Below are 14,484 nucleotides of genomic sequence, written 5' to 3'. Positions count from 1 at the left end.
CAGCAAGTGAACTAGGGGCATCACGACTATATTGAAATATGGTTCCAGATAGTCACTAAGTTACAACAATACTCTCTTCTTCAACCATGCTTGATATCATCAAAGTCAAAGAATTTGGTCTCTTACATTCAGGTACATGTCAAAGAATATGTTTCATGCCTACACATGATTTTATCTGTCATCTAGTTATGCAAGTGGCTCCATTGGAAGTATTCCTACACTTGAAAATGATTTTTTTTTCAAGTAGAGTAGGATAGGAAAAGAAATAAAAAATGAAAAATAAGAGAAAAAATACATTCTTAGGTGAAAACCTCCTTTGAGGCACCTGAGATTGTCTCATTGATTAAAAACCTCCATGAGGCAGTCAATAGGTTGGAAAAAGGAGAAAAAATAAGAAAAATAAAAGATCCTAGCTGAAAACATCCTTTAAGGCACCTAGGCAGACCTACTAGTTGAAAACCTCATTGAGTCAGCTAGTAGGCCTAGAAAAAAAAGAGGAAAAAATAAAAAATATTTGCTCCATGTATCTCTCTGACGAATGTAGATGCTCTCCGACATCTACAAGCAACAAAAACAAGTTTCCTATAGAAAGAAAAAATAAATAATAAATAATAATAATAATAATAATAATAATAATAAAATAAAAATAAAAATAAAAATAAAAATAAAAATAAAAATAAATAAATAAATAAATAAAAATAAATAAACAAATAAATAAAATTGGTCAAAATTCTAGTCAAAAGAAGTCAAAATTGGACTCTCTCCTCCTTTTCTCAAATACTCTAGCAAGACCAAGTCCATTTTTGGGTGTGGAGCATGATTATCATCCTAATTTAGAGGTCTTTGTTTTAGTCAGATGTATACCCCAGGAAGATTGTACACCTCCGAATGTAAAATTGCCTTGTAAAAGTATAGTAATTTCTAGTCAATCTGGGTCATTCATTAGGCGGATGATCTGACAATAGAATTTCTGTTTAATTTAGGGTTTTTTTCCCTAGAAGGGAACCCCTCTCTTTGCATGAGGGTATTGTATTGAGGTTGTAAAATATATGTGTATTCTCAAAGTGAGACAGAGATAGGTGAGACTGTGTGAGAAAACAGAGGATATTACAGTGGATCTATTGTAGGTTGTGTCTATTCATTTTGCTAGATAATAGAAAGCAAGGACTAGCTGTTCAGGGTGGACGTAGCCCAAACTGGGTGAACCACATATATCTGTGTCTCTCTGGTTTTATGTGTTTGTATTTTTTCGCATAGTATATGTCTTGCATTTCTCTGTCACATATAATCATTTTCTAACAACTGGTATCAGAGCCGAAGTTATATTTGGCTGATAAACTCGTAGGAAAGAAGGGTTTCTCGTTTGAGCGGGAGCAATGGCGGAATATGGTAAGTTTAGTGTCGAGAAATTTAACGATCAAAACTTCCTGCCGTGGAAGATGTAGATGGAAGATTATCTGTATCAGAAAGATCTGTACCTACCATTGAGCGGAAAAACAAAGAAGCCGACGGCTATGATAGATGAAGAATGGAACATTCTCAATAGAAAGGCACTTGAAACAGTACGGTTGTGCATCGTAGCATCGGTTGCCTTCAACATTTCGAAGGAAACAATGACAGAGGTTTTGATTCAAGCATTGGTGAAACTATATGAAAAACCCTTGGCCTCAAACAATGTATTTCTTATGAAACGGTTATTTAATATGAAGATGTCGGAAGGTAGATCTATTGCAGACCATTTAAATGATTTCAATATAGTTACAAGTCAGTTAAGTTCTGTAGGGGTAAAATTTGATGATGAAGTTAGAGCTCTGTTATTCTTGTGCTCATTTCCAGAAAGTTGGAATGGTTTAGTAATGGCCATTAGTAACTCTGTTTCTGGATCTAGTACTTTAAAGTTTGATGATGTTGTTGGTGCTATCCTTAGCGAGGAAATGCGACGGAAAAGCTCCAGTGAGACATCAGGTAATGCTTTGAGTGCAGAGTCTAGGGGAAGAAGAATGGAAAGAGGAAAGAGCTCAAGATATCGCAGTAAATCAAGGAAAGGCAGAGCCAAGTCCAGATCGGGGATAGTGTGCTGGAAATGTGGAAAGAAATGACACCTAAAGAAAGACTGTAGATCTCATAAGGGAAAAGAAGGAGATGCACAGAAAGAAAACAATCATGAAGCAAATGTGATAGGTGAGGTGTTACAAGATGCTTTGATTCTTTCTTTCGAAAATATTACTGACTCCTGGGTGGTAGATTCAGGGGCCTCATTCCATGCCACACCTGATAAGAAATATTTTCATGACTATGTTCAAGGAGATTTTGGACAAGTCTATTTGGGTGATGATAAACCCTGTAAAATTGTTGGAATGGGTAAGGTTCTTTTAAAACAGCAGAATGGAAACCAATGGTTACTAAAGGAGGTAAGGCATGTTCCAGATCTGAAGAAAAATATGATTTCAAAAGGGAAGTTAGGCGATGAAGGTTGTGTGACAACTTTCACAGATAAAGCTTGGAAGGTCACCAAAGGAGCCCTGGTAATAGCAAAAGGCAAAAAGGTTGGTACATTGTATTTATGCAATGGTATTTCTAACTTTGTTAATGCTTTAACTTCCAAAGGATCAGATGCAGCATTATGGCATCATAGGCTCGGACACATAATTGAGAAGGGGATGAATATTCTTCACTCAAGGAATTTGTTGTCAGGTTTGAAGAATGTTTATTTGGACTTCTGTGAGAATTTCATTTATGGAAAACAGAAGAGAGTCAGATTTCTCAGAGTTGGGAAAGAAAAGAAGATCGAAAAATTAGAGCTTGTGCATACAGAAGTAATGGGACCTGCTCAGGTATCATCTCTCGGTGGCTCTCATTATTATGTTACTTTTATTAATGATGCAACTAGAAAAACTTGGATTTATTGTATTCAAAATAAATCTGATGTATTTGATACTTTCAAGAAAAGGAAAGCTTTGGTTGAGATTGAGACAGGAAAGAAATTGAAGTGTCTCAGAACAGACAATGGAGGTGAATATTGCAGCAAAGAGTTTGTTAGGTACTGTTCAGAGCATGGAATTCGCAGAGAGAAGATAGTTCCAAGAACACCACAAGAAAATGGTGTGTTAGAAAGGATGAATAGAACAATCATGGAGTGTGCAAGGTGCATGAGATTGCATGTAGGATTGCCTTTACAATTTTGGGCAGATGCTGTAGATACTGTTGTTTATCTAATAAACAAAGGGCCTTCAAGTTCCTTGGATGGTGGTATTCCAAAGGAAGCATGGATAGGTAAAAAGGTAAACTACTCCTTTTTAAAGCCTTTTGGTTGTGAGGCCTTTGTCCATATTAATAAAGAAAATAGAACAAAGCTTGAGGCAAAATCAAAGAAATGTATGTTTATTGGATATGGTGTTAATGATTTTGGTTATCGCTTATATGATTATGAAAATCAAAAAATCATTAGGAGCAGAGATGTAATATTCAATGAAAAGGTCTTGTATAAGAATCAGTTGCAGGAAAAGAAATAGGAAAAAGAAAACAAGGAATACATAGTTCTTGATGGGATCACTGAAAAAGTAAAGGTGCCTGAAAATAATAATAATCAACAACCACCACAATAGCAACAGGCACCCCAAACACCTGAAAGTGGTGTTAGAATATCTACCAGGATAAGTATACCCCCTGAACAATACTCTCCTTCATTATATTATTTATTGTTGACTGATTCTGGTGAACCCGGATGTTATGAAGAAGCAATGCAGGTTGAAAGCAGGAAGAAGTGGGAGCTAGCCATGGAAGAAGAGATGGACTCATTAATGCATAACCAGACTTGGGACTTAGTTAGGTTGCCTGCAGGTAAAACTACATTGCAGAATAAATGGGTATACAAGCTGAAGGAAGAAGATGGAGGAAAACAGAGGTAAAAATCTAGACTTGAGGTGAAGGGGTTTGCACAAAAGAAAGGTATTGATTTTGATGAAATATTTCTCATGTTGTTAAAAGGACTTCAATCAGAACTATTTTAAGTCTAGTAGCAGTTGAAAATTTGCATCTTGAGTAGTTAGATGTAAAGACAACCTTTCTCCATGGGTATTTAGAGGAAGAGATATATATGCAGCAACCACAAGGATATGAGGTAAAAGGGAAAGAGAAAATAGTGTGCAGGTTGAAGAAGAGCTTGTATCCAGGCTTAAAACAGGCTCCAAGGTTGTGGTATCTAAAATTTGACAAGTTTATGTCTGAACAAGGTTATAATAGATGTCACGCTGATCATTGTGTTTATCTAAAAAGGAAAAATGATGGCAGCTATATTATATTGTTATTTTATGTAGATGACATGCTTGTTGCAGGGTCTAACATGCAGGAAATAAATGTGCTCAAAAGAAAATTGGCAAATTCATTTGCAATGAAGGATTTGGGAGCTACAAAACAAATCCTTGGTATGAGAATAACTAAAGACAGGAAAAATTGTAAATCACAAATTAGCATTTTCTCATAATGAGTACATACAAAAGGTGTTGAAAAGATTTAATATGCACAATGCAAAACTAGTTAGTACACCTTTTGCTAGCCATTTCAAACTTAGTAAGGAGATATGCCCAAAGACCTAAGAAGACATGGATTATATGTCTAAAGTTCCATATGCATCAGCAGTTGCAAGCTTAATGTATGCAATGGTTTGCACAAGGCCTGATATTGCACATGGAGTGGGAGTTGTAAGTAGGTACATGAACAATCTAGGAAAAGAACATTGGATGGTAGTGAAATGGATTCTCAGATATTTGAGAGGTACCACAAATCAAGAATTATGCTTTGGTGGTTCAAACATTTCTCTACAGGTATATGTTGATGCAGATATGGCAGGTGACAGAGATAATAGGAGGAGAACTATAGGATATGTATTTACTATAAGTGGAACAGTTGTCGGATGGGTTTCAAAAATCCAAAGTGTTGTTGAACTTTCAACAACAGAAGCAGAGTATGTTACTGCTACAGAGGCTAGTAAAGAAATGATTTGGTTACAAAGGTTTATGGATGGTAAGAAGCATGATATGGGCACATTATACAATGATATCCAAAGTGCCATTCATCTTGCAAAGAACTCAACATTTCATTCCAGGAGTAAACACATACAGCTCAAGTACCATTTCATACGATCAGTGTTGGAAGATGGAGAATTGAAGCTGGAAAAGATACACACTAGCCAGAATCCTGCAGATATGCTAACAAAAGTTGTAACCAAGGAGAAACTGAGAATATGCTCAATTTCAATTGGTCTTCAAGGATGACGATTAAGATGAAAAATAGCCAGGTCCAAAGAGGAGTCATTTTCCAACCAATCAAGCAGCGGTGGAGTTGCTACAATCATTCTCCAAGTGGGAGATTGTTGGGTGTGGAGCATGATTATCATCCTAATTTAGAGGTCTTTGTTTCAGCCGGATGTATACCCTAGGAGGATTGTACACCCCTCCATGTGGGTGGGTGTTCGGGGGCGGGGGGGGGGCATCCCCCCCGGCTGGGGGGTCTTGGGGCCAACGGTCCCTCGGTGGGAGTTTTGGGGTCAATGCCCCCGAAGCTAAAAACTGATGTAAAATTGCCTTGTAAAAGTATGGTAATTTCTAGTCAATCTGGGTTGTTCATCAGGCGGAGGATCTAACGGTATAATTCATGTTTAGTTTAGGTTTTTTTTCCCTAGAAGGCAACCCCTCTCTTTGTATGAGGGTATTGTATTAAGGCCGTGAAATATATGTGTATTCTCAAAGCAAGAAAGAGATAGGTGAGATTGTGAGAGAAAACAGAGGATACTACAGTAGATCTACTGTAGGTTGTGTCTCTTCATTTTGCTAGATAATAGAAAGGAAGGACTGGCTGTTCGGGGTGGAGGTAGCCCAAACTAGGTGAACCATGTATATCTATGTCTCTCTGGTTTTATGTGTTTATATTTTTCTGCATAGTATGTGTCTTGCATTTCTCTGTCATATATAATATTTTTCTAACATTCATGCCAATCCATTAGCCTCATCTATTTCCACAATCCACCCATCATTCCCAAGCTTTTCCCATTCATTTTCCTTGCTGTCCTAAAATACTATAGGAAGGCTCTATTTTACTACATGAGACATAAATGCATAGAGAATAAATTTATTTTTGTCATATCTTAAAAACCATGCATCCATTTGCCAAGATGTTTCAAGTGGATATGCATATGGTTGATAGCAACTAGCTTAATAAATTTCAACAAATTCTAGTGCACAGTTTTCAATAAATCGACCTCCATCACCTACAACTATTTTTAAATTTTCTCGATATTTTTTGCATCCATTTGCAAATATGTTTCATGGGGAGATGCATATGGATGATGGTAACATGCCCAAGCAATTTCAGAAAATTCCAATGCATGGTTCCATCAACTTCAACCATTTTTAAGTTTTATTAGGATTTGTGCATCCACTAGCCAAATTTGTTTATGGGGAGGTGCATAAGGATGACGACAACATGTTTAGAAAATTTTAGGTCAATCCAGTATACCATTTGGGAGATATGGGTTTAAACAAGTTGCTACAGGGTTACCTATAGTACTACAGGATGTCCTAGTTTACTACAGGAAATAGGCTGAAAGTTATAACAAGGTACAGAAGGTGAAATAAAGTGTGGGAAATGTGTCTAAAGCTAGAATAAGGTATAGGGAAGGTGAACATCACCCATGGCCAAGCCCAACACTCCAAGAAGGTCGGATTTGAATAAGATAGCTTGCTCACAGTAACTGGAAGACAGAGGTTTAGAATCACCAAACTATGAAGACCTGTGTAGAAGCAAACAAAGGAAATTATCACCTTGAGGGGACCATGGATCGATCATCAACTCAGCAGAAGCATGCATGCATCTCCAACAACCATCAGGTAGGTACAGGTATGCAATATTCTTGACCTCTTCTCTAAACATATTATAGTTAGAACTTTGTTTTCAATGCATGAGAGATGAGGTTTTATAAGCTAAGGATGGGTTAGCAGTCTCGGCCACCTTCAACTAGTTAATTACAGCTCACTCCTTCACTCATGCAATGTGGAAAAGCCAAATTAGGAAGGGTGATGATTTCGAGGAATGGGGACAACAGTTAAAAGAAGAAATTTCTGCAAAGGCCAATTAACCACAACACTCCAATCCCTCCATCCACTTCATATCCACTATCTATCCATCATTCATCCATCCCATTTCATAAGAAAAAAATTAATATTTTTCACGAACAAACCCTACACTTTGTCTCACCCTAAAAATTTCTTGAAAAAACACATAGAGCGCATCCTCTTCATTTTCACAAACCTACACTACTCCCTCGGAGCCCTAGCATCATCCTCCAAACCCTCTGCATCATTTCTCATCGCTCCCATACAGTTAGAAGACCCTAAAAGAGGAGAAATGAGTGCTATAGGAAGGCAGAATATTGCTACAAGGAGGAAAGGAACAAATTGTGCTAAAAATAAACATGGCAATACCTAAGAGAGACCTAATCAAAATAGAGAACTCCAAGACCATTAGGCAATCATCTAGGCCACAAAAGAGAAGAATAAGGAAACGAAAGGAAATAAGACATTCACTGTCAAAATAGAACTCAAACTACGTTATGAAAAGAGGTTTTCCAAGAGGTCTCTAATCTCTTTCTAGCTTTTGTCCAAGGCCTAAAAGATGTTATAGAAACGGGAGAAAGGCATGGAATTCAATTTGAGGGCCTACCCTAGGCTCAGACTATGATTTCTACTCAAAACAAGTTTAAACAAGCTACTACAAGGTTTCCTGTAGTTACTACAAGATGTTACAAGGTCTCATGTAATTACTACAGGAATTGCTACAGGATGTCATAGTTCTCATCTAAAGGTGTTTTGAAGGTTTCAGAGGTGTCCAAATGGTGGAAAAAGGTAGCAGGAGGTTGTAAAAGGATGTCTAATACCTCACCAAACTGAAAAATATTCAAGAACCCATCTTGAATGAGGGGAAGAAGGCAAGATAATGATCTCAAGAAACATTGTGATTTTTTCTATGCACAAACAGTTTTGGAAAAATGAATGAAGGTTTCAAGGGAGAGGATATGAATGAAATGGATCTACAAGCTAATAGAGTTGTAGGTTTTAACCCCATACAAAAATTACCTGCATGCAAATTCTAAAACATAGAAAATAAACAATGCAAGAGCATAACACATAAAACACATATACACAGAGATTTTCCCCTGGATCCCAAAACAAGGACTACCAGCCTGATTTTTCATTATTATCCTTTCAATGTTAGAATACATATTTATACATGCCAAAGCATCCGACACCATGGACAAAAAACCATCGCGTCCAAAACCATGTGTGAAAATCATGCACAAAACCATAGGTAGGTCCACCCAACCTAATACAGGGTACACAAGAAAAAATTTCTAGGGCGTTGCCCCAGACCCCATAGAGTGGGGTTACCTACACCCCTCAAATCCCCTGTGACTGCCCCCGCTATGCAATCAGCACAATGAAGGGGGGGCTCCACCCCCCTTCCAACCCCTCGGTTAACTATGTGGGCTAGTCGTGGAAATAATATAACACAACCCAAAATTCTCTCACTTGTTGTTTTCTTTCCATAGGGGGCCACAAGAGAGCTTAGTCATTTATCCAGCCCTGCAACACCCATTGTTTCTCTACACCAAGAGAACTTCTCAGAGCTCGCAGAATTTTTCAATGCATCTGCAGTATTCTTCAAAGTTTCCACCTTTACCAGCAACACCTTTTTGTCTTCTATCATTTCTCTCACAAAGTGATATTGAACATCAATGTGCTTTGTCTTTGAATGATATGCAGGGTTCTTTGCCAAGAAAATTGCACTTTGGCTGTCACAGTCTATCCTTATAGATCCCTGTACTAACCCCATACTTGAACACAATCTCTGCAACCAAACTTCTTCCTTGCTTGCATGAGTGGCTGCCATGTATTCTGCCTTTGTAGTTGATAGTGCCACTACAGATTGTTTCTTACTCATCCAATTGACTGCACCTCCAAATAGGTTAAACACATACCCACTTGTAGTTATTCTATGATCCACATTGCCAGCCTAGTCTGCATCAACAAAGCCACAAATATCCAACACTCTGTCCAATCCTGGTCTTCCTTGGTAGTACAAACCATAATCACTAGTGTCACGCAAATACCTGAAAACTCGCTTCACTATTGTCCAGTGCTTCTTCCCTGGTTTTGACATAAACCTGCTCAATACTCCCACTACATTTGCAATGTCTGGTCTAGTACAAACCATTGCATACATGAGGCTACTAATTTCACTTGCATGTGGAACACAGGACATGTGCTCTTCATCTTCTTGTGCCTTGGGACACTGTTTAGCAAATAAATTCACACCTATAGGAATATAAACCTTCACCGGTTTACTATCTTCCGTATTAAACCTCTGCAGTATTGTCTCGACATACTTCCTCTAGTTTAACCAGAGCTTCCTCTTTGCCGAATCTCTTTTAATTTCCATGACCAAAATATAGTTTGCAGCACCAATATCTTTCATGTCGAATTTGGAGGACAATTGGGTCTTCAAATCCTGGATAATTTCTTTATCCTTTCCAACCAGCAACATATCATCCACATATAAGACCAAATAAATAACACGGTCACCAATTAATTTAAAATACACACAGTGATCTACTTTGCTTATGGTGAAGCCAAGTCCCCATATAAATGTATCAAATTTCTGATACCACATCCTTTTTGACTATTTTAACCCATATAGAGACTTCTTTAACTTGCATACCAGTTCTTTTTTACCCTTCACCACAAAGCCTTGAGGTTGCTTCATGTATATTTCCTCTTCCAAATCCCCATGAAGAAATGTTGTCTTCACATCCATCTGTTCTACCTCAAAATCAAAAGCAGCAGCAACAGATAAAATAATCTAATAGAAGTTACCTTGGCAACAAGAGAAAAAATATCACCAAAATTGATTCCTGGCACATGGGAATAACCTTTTGCTACTAATCGAGCTTTGTATTTCTCCACCTTTCCTTTTGTATTTGTCTTCTTCTTGAACACCCATTTTCTGCCAATGGGTTTCCTTCTAGCTGGAAACTCCTCCAGATCCCAAGCCTAATTTTTGTGTAAAGTTGCCATTTCATCAACCATGGCCTCTTTCCAGAGTTTTCCATCCTCTGAATCTACTGCTTCCTTCACATTTCTGGGATCATCATCAGTAATAGATCAACCAAAATTTGAATAGAAAGCAGATGGACTATACCCTTCTGGCTGCCTTCTTTCTCAAACTAATCTTCTCACACCCAGAGTTTGTAGCTCTTCATCTTCTGATTCTTCCTCTGTTGTAGAGTCTGATTCTTCCTCCTTTAGCTCAAACTCTATCTTCTCAGGTTCCTTTGGTTGGACTTCATGTTTAATAACATATTTCACCTCTCTAAACACCACGTCTCGGTTGTACACAACCTTCCTTGTTACTGGGTTCCAAAGCTTATAACCCTTTAAACCATCCTTATACCCAATAAAGATGCACTTTTCAGATTTACCATCCAACTTGGTTCATTTCTCCTTTGGAACATGTACATATGCATCACATCCAAATACCCTCATATGTGAAAGAGAGGGTTTCTTACCAATCCATACCTCTTGTGGAGTCTTATCCTCCAATGCTAATGAAGGTGATCTATTGACCAAGTAACATGTTGTCTCCATCGCCTCTACCTAGAATTCCTATCCTAACTCAACACCACTAAGCATGCTTCTTGCCCTTTCCATCAACATCTTGTTCATTCTTTCTGCAACTCCATTTTTTTGAGGTGTATATGGAGTAGTCTTCTGTTGTACTATACCACACTTCTTACAGAATTCTTCAAATTCCTTACTGCAAAACTCTCCACCATTATCTGTCCTCAACACTTTTATCTTCTTCTATGTCTGGTTTTCCACTAGAGCCTTAAATTATTTAAACCTGTCAAAGACATCAGATTTCTTCTTAAGGAAATATATCCATGTATTCCTTGAGAATTCATTTATAAATGATACATAGTACACAGACTTACCCAGTGATGGAACCTTCACAGGTCCAAACACATCACTGTGCACAAGCTCTAATATTTGTTTCACCCTCTTACCACCAGAGGGGAAAGTCACCTGATTTTTCTTCCCATATACACAATTTTCACAGAAATCAAAATCCAAAGAGCTATTACTCATACCTTCTACCATACCTTTCCCATGAATTATTTGAAAGCCCTTCTCTCCAATATGTCCAAGCCTTTGATGCCACATCATGGTCTTCTCTCCAGAGACCACTAGATTTTCTGCTCCACTTTCAGGAACCACAGAACTGTTGCACCCATCAACAACAGTGCTACCTTGTAGCTTGTACAGAGTTCCAATCTGAACTCCCTGCATCAATACCAGCGCTCCTCGAACCATCTTGCAGGTATCCTTCTCAAACATTGTTTTTACACCTGCATCACCTAGCTTGCTTACAGAAATCGGATTTCTAGCCAATGATAAAATATGTAGAACACCTGAAAGTGTTCTAAACCTTCCACCTTGCAACTTCAACTTTACTTTTCTGCGACCAGTGATTCTAGCCTTCATATCATCCCCTAAGAAGACATCACCACCATCGTATTTCTCATACTCACAGAACCACTCTCTATGGGGAATGAAGTGAAAGGATGCACCTGATTCAATCAACCATGCCTCATGATCTACATGTGTACTTGAAGAAGCCAAGTACACATTTCCACCTTCATATGAGGTGGTTTTCTCCTCTACAGAAGGAGCATCATCAGATCCCTTTCCTTTGTCAGGAGCTTTAGATTTACAGTCCCTTTTTTAGTGCCCTTCCTTTCCGCATTTCCAACACACCAACTTTACAGGTTTTCCTAAAGATTTAGATCTCCCACTCAATGACTTATTTTTGTTTCTGTTTTGGGACCGTCCTCGTACAGACAAGGCAATACCATTCTGTCTCTCCATAGTTTTCCATCTCATCTCCTCCGTCAGCAAGGATGAGATTATTTCATCAAACTGCAAGGCAGTTGCATTACTACCTATTGCAATAACCAGACTATCCCATGAATCTGGAAGAGAACAAAACAACTACTGTACTTATCTTCATCCAAAATTTTGATATCAATAGACGATAACTGACTTACCACAGTATTAAACGCATTCAGATGCTCTGTCACTGAGTCTCCATCTTTCATCCTCAGGTTATACAACTTTTTCCACAAGAACAGTTTATTCACCAGAGACTTAGATTGGTACAAAGTCCCTAACTTGTCCCACAAAGCCTTCGTCATAGCTTCCCCTGATACATTTAGTAATACTAAATCTGAGACACACAATCGTATTGTGCTCTTTGCCTTCCGATCCAACTTCTTCCACTCTTCATTAGACACTCGCGTTGGTTTAGTACCCAGATCTACTGCAATCCACTGATATTTATCCACCAATAGATCCTCCATCTTGAGATTCCACAACTCAAAACTCTAACCATTAAATTTCTCTATCTCTATCTTTCCACTACTCGCCATCTTGTTTCACTACTAGAATTGATCCCGCAGATCTCCCACTGAACAGGGTCTACCACAAGCCCAAGCGAAACCCCTCAGCAACAAAGGCGTCCTCTTGAAGCCAAAACAACTCTGATACCAAATTTAGGTTTTAACCACGTATAGAAATTACCTGCATACAAATTCTAAAACACAGAAAACGCATATACACATAGATTTTCCCCTAGATCCCAAAATCGGGACTACTAGCTTGATTTTTCATTATTATCCTTTCAATGTTACAATACATATTTATACATGTCGAAGCATCCAATACCATAGACTGAAAACCATCGCTTCCAAAACCATGTGCGAAAATCATGCACAAAACCATAGGTTGGTCTGCCCAACCTAATATACGGTCCAAAAACAAAATTTTCCAGAGCGCAGCCCCGGACCCCATAGAGTGGGGTTACCTGCACCCCTCAAACCCCCTGTGGCTCCCCCCACTATGCAATCGGCGCAACGAAGGGGGGGATCCAGCCCCCTTCTAACCCCCCGATTAACTACATGGGCTAGTCGTGGAAAGAAGATAACACAACCCAACAAGAGTTCACTTGCAAACAGGAAAGTTATCTTTTTTTTGCTTGAAAGATTGTTAAACAATCATGAAAAGAACTACATTTTTTTGTTTGTCCTTGCGAACTTACAACCAAGATTCTTAAGAGAAAGGACTGAGGAATGCACAAGAGAGTGCCCACCAGGGCCATGAATGAGGCATAATGAGGTCACTAAGTCTCTCAGAGGATGAGAAACACTTTCAACAGGGGGTATGATGGGCCTCTAAATTAGACATAAATTAAGGACAATGCCTCTAAATTAGACATAAATTGAGGGCCATCTGACCATCCTTCAGCACATTAAACCACTCTTTTTGCATTCTATAATGTATTTTTTACTTCAATATGTTCAATAGGAAGGTTTATGGATAATTGCATATTTGTGCCTAATATTATTTATTTTTGTGGAATATTATGAGAATATTGGGCAAATTATGGAGATTTGGAGGAAGAGATAATCTAGGGACCTGCTCCCTACTACCGGACGATCAATATTAAATAATAAATCAACAATATATTCTAGAATTATGGCACAGATTGGGGAGATCCAATGATTCATAAAATCTAGGAATGTGTTCCATGCCATTTAATGCAGATTCCTAGTATTGGGAACCAGATCTACTAATCAAGGGATTTGGGTGGGAAAAGCTTCTTCCTTTCATGGGGAATGATTCCTAATAATTTTTTATAAGTACCAAGTCGAATTTGTCTCTAGGGGTTGGTTTTTATTAGTCTTACCAAGTTGAATTTGTCTCTAGGGGTTGATTTTTATTAGTCTTCTTGTGGAGAGAACTCGTATTTTTACAGCTCCACTTTCATTTCTTGCAGGGATGTAATTGTATTGATGGAAATAATGAAGATTGGTGCCACATTCAGCTTCTAAACCTTGGTATCCTCCATAGGACTCTGAGATTCCTTGAGCTTGGCCATCCTAGAAGCCTCAGAACCCTTTTTTATCATTTAATTTTCTTCTTTTCACTTCTTATTCACATGCATCTCTTATTCTTGTCCTTTTTCTATTTCTGAATTTAGTATTTATGATTTCTTCTTGTAGGATTGGGTTAAATGATTGAAGTAAGTTATTTTTCAGGATCACAAGCATCATTTCATCATTGTAACAGCTTTGGAAGGTCATAGTAATCATTGAGCTACTTGGATTAGCTTGCTCATTCTAAAATCTAGATTTGTGGAAGTCCCTTGTGGAAAATAACACAAAACTTATGCTATTTTTTAGAGCATGATAACGAGTTTCAATCGAGTTGACTCTACTTGCATTAGATCAAAAAAACATTCTAGTTAATAACAAAAATTACCCCATTTCATTTTCACTTGATTAGGTTAGGAATTTGATAGATTTACTGGCTCACT

This window comes from Pinus tabuliformis, chromosome 4_2 (assembly GCF_031772625.1).
Source record: "Pinus tabuliformis cultivar Carrire ecotype Pingquan chromosome 4_2, CPIR1, whole genome shotgun sequence".
In the NCBI taxonomy this organism is placed as follows: Eukaryota; Viridiplantae; Streptophyta; class Pinopsida; order Pinales; family Pinaceae; genus Pinus; species Pinus tabuliformis.
This window is presented reverse-complemented; position numbering follows the sequence as displayed.